Here is an 11,299-nt window from a genome sequence, read left to right as displayed (position 1 = left end):
AAGTCTGAGACGGGTGGGTCTCGTTGGGCTGTAGTCAAGTTGTGAGCAGGGCCTCGCTCCCTGCAGAGGCCCCTGGGGAGAGTCTGTTTCTCGGCTTTTCCAGTGTCTGCCGCCTGCCAGCGATTCTGAGCTTGTGGTTGTATCACCTGGGTCTCTGCCTCCTTCCTCCCTCTACTTCTCCTCTATTCGTCAGACCTCCCTCTGCCTCATTCTTACAAGGACACTTGTCATCGGAGTTTGAGCCTGCCTGGGTACTCCAGGATAGGCTTCTCCTCTCAACATCCTTAATGAATCCCATCTTTGGCCACCTAAAATAATATTCCTAGGTTCTATGGATTGAGATGTGGACATACCTTTCTGGGGACCACCGTTCAGCCCATACTATTGACGCTTTAGCCTATTTAAATATAGAGAGTTTTTAAATTTTCCCTCCCTCTCTGTCTTGCAGGTTATACTGAGATTTGGAATTCAAAGGGCAATTTTCTGCTGGCGTGCCTGAAAGTCAGCACCATTTCAGTGATAAGTCCTCCGTTTGTGGGGTCGCCACAAACCTTTCCCAGTGTCAAGGCCCTTCAGAGGATGACCGCCCTTTCTCCTAAGGACTCAGTGTGACACTGACTAGATTTCTTTCTCATTCTGGTGCATTCTGGTCTTTTCGATTCAGGAACTGGAAGCAACGTGAAGCAGCCTCCCTTCCTGTATCAACACGTTTGCCAGGTTTTGTGTTCTCAGTATTAAATGCCACGTTTCGAGGAGAGTAACAAATCTCATATGGTCGAGCCAAAAGTAGAAGCTGGCAGGCACTGGGATTATGGCCCCCGTCCAGAATGTTGTTGTGTTTTAAAGGCATTGGCTGTGAGAAATTGCCGTGGTTTAATCCAGGGTGGAGAGAGGCTCGGGGAAGTTTTCCCCAAGGCCGGTGGGATCGGAAGTTTCCAGGTACAAGTGTGAGCGTGTGTCCACATGGGAATGTGTGTGTGTGTGTACATTTCTCCGGCCAGGGACAGAAGAGCTTGTCCCTGGGGCTGGCATCCTTGGCACGGGGTCTGTGCGGTTGCTAACATTTCAGGTTTCTAGGTCTTTAGGCAAGCACACTAAATCAGCATTTTGGGAACGGGTTCCAGAACTCTGGGTATTTAGCAGTTTTATGAGACTTCACAGTCCAACTGGACACCAGCTGCTGTGGGGTGAAGAAGGCAGGATAATGAGCTCGCTCGGAGGGTGATCGCATTTGGAAACCCAAGACATCGAAGCAGGATCGAGCAGTGTGGGCACCAGGTGCCCCTTTACAATGGGCTGTTTACTTTTGTATTTTTTATATATACGCCTATAAAAATAAATACACACATATATAACTATTATATACACGATATAAATATATATATAGCTTTGTTTTCTGTGTATTATGAGTTTTTTAATTTTTAATGCTTATTTTTGACAGAGAGACAGAGTGTGAGCGAGGGAGGGGCAGAGCGAGAGGGAGACAGAATCCGAAGCAGCCTCCAGGCTCTGAGCTGTCAGCACAGAGCCCGACGCAGGGCTCGGTCTCACAAACCATGAGACCATGACCGGAGCCAAAGGGCGACGCCCAAGCTCAACAGACTGAGCCACCCAAACACCCCTATGATGTTCTGATTTTCAAAAAAACCTCTCTGGCCGGGAAGCACTGGCCCTGGGGGTCAGGCAAGTCCTGGAGACAACCAAGGGCTCCGCTGGAGCATGTCTTTGATCTGCAGACTGAGCAGTCCCCAGCCACACCTCCTCTATATGTCCACACACTCATGAGGCAATGTTCCTCCATTTAAATCATCCAGGACCAAGGCACCAGCACCTGGGGATCCCCTCTACAGCTTAAAGCTTGTTGAAATTATCCAAACTAGTCCATTCTAAACCTTTCTCCTGCCCTGCTTTGCCTTTCCCTGGAAACCCCAATAGATGTTATAGCTTAGGCACCCCTCCGGCACCTGGCTTCTGGCTCCTGGCTCCTGACCACCCTGATCCCTTTCTCACGTGGTTCTGCAAGGCAGACGCGCAGGGTCTCTTGATTCGAAGACCTGTGAGTATAATAAACTTTGCTTCTTTCCTGAGCTTCTCCCGCGTCTTGTCTTGCAGCACAACATGACTGACTGTTACATTAAAAAATACGAATCAGTTTTCCAGGGAGCAAGTTTTTGTTCCTATCTTATGAACCTGCTTTATTTTGGAAGAGGATCCATGTAGATAATAGAATTTACATCCTGAGGGAAGATTTCGGGCTCAGGGAGGCTAGTTTCTGCTGTCATGGGAGTCAGGATCCACCTTTTTCCTTCTGGAACCTCCCTGGGAAGGGACACCCGCCTCCCCACTGGTCTGCAGGTTTAAGACACCCTACTTTGGGACTTGATTTCACACTGCCAGAAAACAAGGGATGCTACTAGTGCATTTGGCCTTAATGTTGGGGTGACCTCATGCTGAGGCATGAACACATTTGCTCCACCTTCCTTCTTGTCTCTCAAATGGACATCCACGCAGGGTCCTGGGTTGTTGAGCTTCTCCCTGGATGACCTCTGAATGTCAGTGCATATTCATAAAGGCATCAGATACAATGCTAATTATGCCATCGGGTGACTTACAAGCCATACTATCAGAAGTGGCCAAGTTCTCCAGTCCCTACAAGCCTTCATATCAGAAGGGAGAGGGAGATTAGAGAACATCGTGGTGAAGAGCAGAAGAATTGAAACGGCTAAAGTGTTTATTAGAAGGGACGCCTGGGTGGCTCAGACGGTTGGGCATCCAACTCGATTGCAGCTCAGGTTATGATCCCAGGGTCATGAGATCGAGCCCCAAGTTGGGTTCTGAGCTGAGAGTGGAGCCTGCTTGATATTCCCTCTCCCTCTCTCTCTCTTTCTGTCTCTCTTTCTCTCTCCCTCTTCTCCCCCCCCCACTCTCCCGCCCTCATCCGCCCCTCCCCCACACGTGTGCGTGCATGCTCTCTCTCTCTCTCATAAAATCAATCAATCAATCACCTAAAGTGTTTAATATAAAGACTGGCACATACAGGTGTTTCACTGATGTCAACTTTTTTTTTTTTTTTTGGTCATTGTCACCATCACTCATTGACCTGAGGTAGCTGAGGTGCAAACACGAGGTGGAACCAACGTATTTTCCGACTCCGACACCCATGCTCCTCATGGTCATGGTGACAGAGGGGAGAGATGGGCTCCCCTCCACTTCAAACCAAACTCTGACTGGGGCGGCTGCCTGCTGGGGAGGCCTGGACAAGAATGGAGGCCTGTTGGGTGTGATGGATGATTTTTAACGGCACAGTGTGGGAGGAAGCATGGCCGAGTTGCAGTGGGTGAACAGGACTCTCGCATCCCTGGCTTTAAGTGACCACTTTCATTTTAGTTTTCCTTGTTTACCTCAGCGAATGGGAACTATTTTATCAAGGAAAGTACTGACTGGTGTTCATCACTCCACTCAAGGGACCCATCTCCTTTGTAGAAGAAAAGAAAAAAACAAAGGCAGGACTAGGAAACGTCTCTAACTAAAAGGTTCGTTAAGTTGATATTTCCTTCGGAAAAAAAAATAACTGAAACCTTTCACGGAAACATGTAATAAGAGAAAAACAAATACACCGATGTGTCTGTTATATTCCATTCCTATGGGAACTACCGAAACCAGTTCTAAACGGAACACTGATTCTGCAGTGCTTGCAAAAATTCTTCTGGGGGGTGGGGGGTAAATCTACAGAAATATCTCTCAATAAGCAATAAGGGTGGACATTTTTTAAAAACCTCCATATTAAGCAGCCTATTAAAGTTTCATTGTAGCAATTTTTCCCGCAAGCAATTTTCAGCTATTCAGGATACCTCATGATGCAGAAATGCGTTTTCTTTCAGTAAAGAATAAAGGTTAACACCTACCAACTGATGACTCATTCCAAAACTTATCAGAGGCAATAATAATAATAATAATCATTCTTTTCATGCAAAAACCACTTGGAAGAGAAAGATCATGTGCTTAGTGCCTCTAGCATTTCAAGTAGATGAGAGTTTACACTCTACTCCCCCAACCTAAGAAATGTGTACAGAGTTGATGCGGAAGGATGTGAATCATTGTGTCCTGATATTAAACACTTGGCTCTTTGTTGGTGTGGGGGTGGGGGGGGGGAGGAAATGAACAGAGCCAGATATGGACATGCGTTTAGCTCTACATTGGAACATGGGGGTCCGCTCATCACCTGCTAGAAAACAAGAGCCTACCATTTGGGTAGAAGTTTTGTCAGACCTTGCCAATCCAGCATGGCTCAGTAGACAAAATGTCATAAAGATCCAGCACATGCCAAGGACGCTTCTTTCTGAGCCGGGCACAAAACCAGTTTCCATGTTTACCTTCTTTCTCAGAGCCCTGTCCAGCCTCAGTCTTAAGCTGTCCCTGTACGCCTGGGCTAAGACTCAAGGGTAAGGCTTTCTTAGTGGATCGGCCCCCTCCCCTCTCCCACCAAACTCTGCCTTTGCTGTCGGGCAAGTCTTAGGTGGGAGTGTCACCTGACCTCTGTGAAAATGAATAAAAGGAAATCTCAGTTAGAATGGAGTTGAGGAGCTAAAACGGGACATTCTCATGTCCTACCACTCATCGTAAATTGCAGACCCCAACAGAAAGAAATGGGCCTTGCAAGTGGGTAATACTTTACTATCCAGCAGGAGAAAGAAAGGCTTTCCTCCTCCCCAACCAGAGACTGTCACAGCTCAGCCAATGGAAAACCACTATACTTTGAAGTCCCAGTGTACTCCAATGGCTTTTTTGTTTATAATCGGCCCTCCCGACACCCCCTTTCTCTCATTCTGTCCCTAACAAAAACAAAAACAAAACAAAACCGTGTTTCTCTCCCTAGTTCCACAGAGTTGCCTGTAGGCTTGCTGTAGCTTGCTTATCCCAGATTGCAATTCTCTGCTATTCCTGAATAAACCCATTTTTGCTACTAATATTTATTTTTTATTAATAAGTGTATTAATAATAAATAAATTTTTATTAATAATAAATTTTTATTAAGCGGTTTTATTTTTAAGGCTAACGCCTCCGTTAGGGCTCACGTAGGTGCCGTATTCCGGGTCCAAGAGGGTTTTTTTTGGTTTCCTTCATAGGCAGATGACTTCGGCTTCTACCTTTTCCACAAGGTAGTGGATCTTTTCTGGGCTTTGCGAGAGGGAGCATTTTCTGCCCCTCTTGAAGTGGCTCCCGGAATTTGCTGGTAAGAGAGGAGGGCCTGGGGAAATAGGAGGCTCTGTCCTGTCCCTGTGTAACCTCTTTCTCCAGCCTGAGCAGAAGCAGAAGTGCCCCTGTGTGCAGGTGTTTTTGTTTTTTTTTACAGTTTTATCAAATGTATATATAAATGCACATATTTAAAACGTACAATTTTGGGGCACCTGGGTGGCTCCGTTGATTAAGCATCCAAATCTTGATTTTGGCTCAAGTCATCATCTCCTGGTTTGTGGGCTTGAGCCTCGAGTCAGGCTTAGCGCTGACAGCACAGAGCCTGCTTGGGATTCTATCTCTCCCTCTCTCTCTGCCCCTCCCTCTCACCCCTGCCCCCGCTGCCCCGCTCCTGTGCCCACACTTGCTTTCTCATAAATAAATAAGTAAATAAACAAACAAACTTAAAAAACAAAGTGTACAATTTGACACATTTGATGGATGTATACACCTGGGACACCATTATCACAATCAAGATAGTGAATGTTCCCAATACCCCTAAATGTCTTTTTGAAATCTTTCTTTCCCTCTCCCCCATTAGTGATCCGCATTCTGTTGATAGAGATTAGTTTTCATTTTCCAGAGTTTTTATATACATGGAATCATACAATATGTTCTTTTTAAGAAGGGGTTCTGGCTCTTTTTTCTTGGCATAGTCATTGTAAGATACATCCATATTGTGTTTATTGATTTCATTCATTTTGTAATTAATTAATTAGTTTTTAAATTTGCAGCCAAGTTAGTTGGCATAGAGTGCAACAATGATTTCAGGAGTAGATTCTTTAAGGCCCCTTACCCATTTAGCCCGTCTCCCCTCCCACAACCCCTCGAGCAACCCGCTATTTGTTTTCTACATTTAAGAGTCTTTTATGCTTTTTCCCCCTCCCTGTTTTTTATATTCTTTTTGCTTCCCTTCCCTTATGTTCATCTGTTTAGTATCTTAAATTCCTCATATGAGTGAAGTCATATGATATTTGTCTTTCGCTGACTGACTAATTTCGCTTAGCATAATACCCTCTAGTTCCATCCACGTAGTTACAAATGGCAAGATTTCATTCTTTTTGATTGCTGAGTCATATTCCATTATATATGTACCATGTCTTCTTGATCCATTCATCCATCGATGGCCATTTGGGCTCTTTCCATACTTTGGCTATCGTCCATAGCGCTGCTGTAAACATCGGGGTGCACGTGCCCCTTCAAAACAGCACACCTGTATTCCTTGGATAAATAACTAGTAGTGAAATTGCCAGGTCTTAGGGTAGTTCTATTTTTAATTTTTTGAGAAACCTCCATCCTGTTTTCTAGAGTAGCTGCACCAGTTCGCATTCTCACCAACAATGTGAAGAGAGATCCTCTTTCTCTGCATCCTCGCCAACATCTGTTATTGCCTGAGTTGTTAGTGTTAGTTATTCTGACAGGCGTGAGGTGATATATCATTGTGGGATGATGAGTGATGTAGAGCATTTTTTCATGTGTTGGTTGGCCATCTGGATGTCTTCTTCGGAGAACTTTGGAGTTCATATATTTTGCCCATTCTTTCACTGGATTATTTGTTTTTTGGGTGTTGAGTTTGATAAGTTCTTTATAGATTTTGGACACTAACCCTTTATCTGATATGCCATTTGCAAATATCTTCTCCCATTCTGTCGGTTGCCTTTTAGTTTTGCTGATTGTTTCCTTTGCTGTGCTGGAGCTTTTTATTTTGATGAGGTCCCAACAGTTCATTTTTGCTTTGTTTCTCTGGCCTCTGCAGATGTGTTAAGAAGTTGCTGTGGCCTAAGTGAAAGGGGTTCTTGCCTGCTTTCTCCTCGAGGATTTTGATGGCTTCCTGGCTTACATTCAGGTCTTTCATCCATTTTGAATTTATTTTTGTGTATGGTGTAAGAAAGTAGTCCAAGTTCATTCTTTTGCATGTTTCTGTCCAGTTTTCCCAGCACCATTTGCTGAAAAGACTGTCTTTATTCCTTTGGATATTCTTTCCTGCTTTGTCAAAGATTAGTTGGCCATATGTTTGTGGGTCCGTTTATGGTTATCTATTCTGCTTCACTGATCTGAGTGTCTGTTTTTGTGCCAGTACCGTACTGTCTTGATGATTACAGCATTGTAATACAGCTTGAAGTCCAGGTTTGTGATGCCTCCAGCTTTGGTTTTCTTTTTCAAGAATTGCTTTGGCTATTCCAGTCTTTTCTGGTTCCATACATATTTCAGGATTGTTTGTTCTAGCTCTGTGAAGAATGCTGGTGTTATTTTGATAGGGATTGCATTGAATATGTAGATTGCTTTGGGTGCTTTCATTCATCTTTATCAGTGGTATACTATTGCATAGATATACCACAACTTGTACACTCATTCATCTATTTTTTTAATGTTTTTAATGTTTATTTTATTTTTCAGACAGAGACAGAGTGCGAGTGGGGGAGGGGCAGAGAGAGAGGGAGACACGGAATCTGAAGCAGGCTCCAGGCTCAGAGCCATCAGCACAGAGCCCCATGCAAGGCTCAAACTCACGAACTGTGAGATCATGACTTGAGCTGAAGTTGGACGCTCAACCGACTGAGCCACCCAGGCACCCCTCATTCATCTATTGATGGGCATTTAGGTTGTTTCCAGTTTGGGACCATTACTCTAAAGTTGCTGTGAGTATCCCTGTACTAGACTTTGCATGGCCACGTGCTTTCTTTTCTTTTGAATAAATTCCTGGGAATGAAATGTCTGAGTCATATATTAGGAATAAGTTACCATTTTTAAAAACTCCCAAACTGTTTTTCAAAGAGGTTGTAGCATTTTGCATTACCACAGGGAGTGTATAAGAGTCTTTTCCTCCGTATCTTCATCACTACTTGATATGGAGAAAATCTCTGTGGCCTGGGGTTAAAAATATTTCATAGATACGATATCTAAAGTACAATTCATAAAATAAGTAATCGGCAAATTGGACAGCATAAAAGCAAATCTTCTCTTCAAAAGCACTGTTAAGAGAATGAAAACCCACAGACACAAGACAAAGCACCTATTGATAAGTTCTTATAGGCAATTAAAAAAAATCTCTAAAATTCAATTTATAATAAGAAAATAACAAAAAGATTTCAACCCTTGACCAATGAAAATATATGAATGGCAAATAAGTACCAATTATGTAAATTAAGACCACGATGGGATACCAACATACATCTATGAGAAGGACTGAAAGTAAAAAGACTGAACTACGTTGGTTTTAACTTTTCAATAGGTTAACATGAAGCTGTGATAAAGTATTAAGAAAGATCTATGCTGCTTACTCAACTTCCTACAGAGATAACATTTTACAACACCAACAGCGCGACCAAGAGATTGACAGTGATGTAGTCCATAGATTTCACTCAGGTCCCACCGGTCTTGCACGCACTCACTCATTTGTGCGTGCTTTCCATTCTTGGCACTCGTGTAGGTTCATGTGTCTAAAACCCTAGGTAAGAGACAGAAATCTACCTTGCAGATTCCTTGTGCTGCCTTTTTGCTCCACTAAGCCACCTCCCACCTCTGGGAACCACTAACACGTCTCCATCTGTAAGTTTGCCATTTTGTCATTTGCATTGTTTTTTAAAGTTCCCATGATCACACCATAGCTGCCCCAATCCCTTGAAATTTGTTTGGTTGCACGTATTGGCACTGCTAAAGGTGCTAACAGAGTTGAAGAGAAGGCTCTTGAGATTCTTTCCATTTGTGAAATTGGCAGTGAAAATTAAGAAATGCATGGGGGGTGAAGCCAAACTTAACAACTTTGCTATTGACAAGCAGATTCGTTTCAGATGTATTTGTCAAAAGACTATAGAAAACTAACCATCTAAAACTGCGTCCTATTAAATCTGCTTAATTGAACAAAATGTAATTATTTAATAGAACTAAATAGCACACAAAAACTGGAGACGCATTACCCCACAGAGTTCCACATCGCTAGGATATTTGCTTCAATGTCACATTCTGGACAGGTGCATGCCGTCAAGGGGTCTGCCCACCCCGATTCCCTCTCTTCCTTAAACCTATTGTCACATACTCGTGTGTGTGTGTGTGTGTGTGTAATTCAGGTTTTATTGCTTATTAATTATGTCATTCCATACAATTTTAGGTCAACAGACTTTGAAAGAATACACTGGGAGTATTAGATGATGGAAATATAGACGAGAAAGCTCAAGTGTTTTACATAAGTAGTAAGAGGCAGCCGTGCCACCATTGCCCCCCAAATTTGCACATTTCATACAAAAAGATTAAAAATAGTCCATTGGCATTTAACTAGCATTATTCTTTGTCATCCATGAACCATAATAAGCCTGAACAATTTCAGAATCTTCAGAGTAAAACAGTTTGTTGCGCCAGCAGATGTAGCCGGGTCAGTTTCTTTACAAACAAGCAAACAGAGCAACACAACGAAAACCACTCACATAATCCCCAGAACAAAACCTGGCATATTCCAGTGGCCTTGACTTTCCATGTTTCTATGATATTAATTCAAGATATAAAATGTGATCCCACTTTTGAAAATCAGATTACACTTCTTCACCACCAATGGCATTTGCTTCGTAATTCAAACGATTTAACGGAGCCTGATGTTAGCCCCGTAAAAGCCACGGATACAACTCAAACTGCTCTTATGCGAAGGAAACATCTTTAAAAGTCAATTATTCTTTACAAACTTCAGACCCAAGCTGAACAGGTGTAACTTGAGGAACAACAGTCTACCCTTCTAGATACCACAGTAGCAAGTCTTAAGGTGTTAAAGCCAGGGAGCGGGAGCGCCTGGGTGGCTCAGTCGGTTAAGCTTCTGACTCTTGACTTTCGCTCCAGTCTTGATCTCACGGTTCGTGAGTTCGAGCCCTGTGATGGGCTGTGCACTGATAGTGTGGATTCTCTCTCTCCCTCCCTCTCTCTGTCCCTCCCACATCCCTCTCTCCCTCTCTAAATAAATAAATAAATAAATAAATAAAGTTACAAAAAAACAAACCAGGGAGCAAATGCAGTCACTATAAATCACACATATACATCAGTAACTTCCTGCTTACATCACACTAATAGTTACCCTATTCATGATTTTAAAAAATAACCAAGCACATACTATGATTCAGCAGTTGAAAAAACCTCAATGTCTATTATTATGAAGATGCTCGGGCTGAGGAATATGTTTGGATATGTGCAAAGAAATGGGACTTGAGATGTGGTTTTATGTTAAGTCATTTAGAAGACCTCAGTTACCAGACAACTAAAGACACACACTAGCAGATTTTATTAAAACCATTGTCTCCAACAATACAAAAATGAAATATTAAGGCATTTGTTACTCCCATCTTGGTATATGCAGCAAAGAGAAATGCTTTCAGTGGGAACCGACACTTCTGTTCAAATGCTTTCGAAGATATTTGGCACATTTACTTTCATATTCTCCCATTCTATACACCACTGAAAACTCTCGTGGGCAACTATCATGACCCAAACCAAGAGAAAAGTATAAACAGATACTCATTTACTAAAAAGAAGTGGTTCACCCTTGAAAAGTAAAAAGGAACTACAAAGAATATTATGTCTAAAGTTCAAATACTAGTGTTTAAATTTATCTGAAGCAATTTATGCTTCAGTCATTAAGGGAAAGGAGATGAATTTTATTAAGACGAGAAATCTCTTAATATGGTTCGTGCCACAAAATAACTGTTCACTCAGTATTCTGCTCCATTGGGATGAGAGTTTCTTTTCTTTTTTTTTTTTTTTTTTCAACGTTTATTTATTTTTGGGACAGAGAGAGACAGAGCATGAACGGGGGAGGGGCAGAGAGAGAGGGAGACACAGAATCGGAAACAGGCTCCAGGCTCCGAGCCATCAGCCCAGAGCCCGACGCGGGGCTCGAACTCACGGGCCGCGAGATCGTGACCTGGCTGAAGTCGGACGCTTAACCGACTGCGCCACCCAGGCGCCCCGGGATGAGAGTTTCAAAAGGGCTTCCTAGTCCTTTAAAAAAATTACCTCCACTAGAATAATAAATTAACATTCATTTCCCCCCATTTGGTCCCTTAACAAAGTTCAACCATCTTTCTAA

Source organism: Felis catus, chromosome C1 (genome assembly GCF_018350175.1).
Source record: "Felis catus isolate Fca126 chromosome C1, F.catus_Fca126_mat1.0, whole genome shotgun sequence".
In the NCBI taxonomy this organism is placed as follows: domain Eukaryota; kingdom Metazoa; phylum Chordata; class Mammalia; order Carnivora; family Felidae; genus Felis; species Felis catus.
This window is presented reverse-complemented; position numbering follows the sequence as displayed.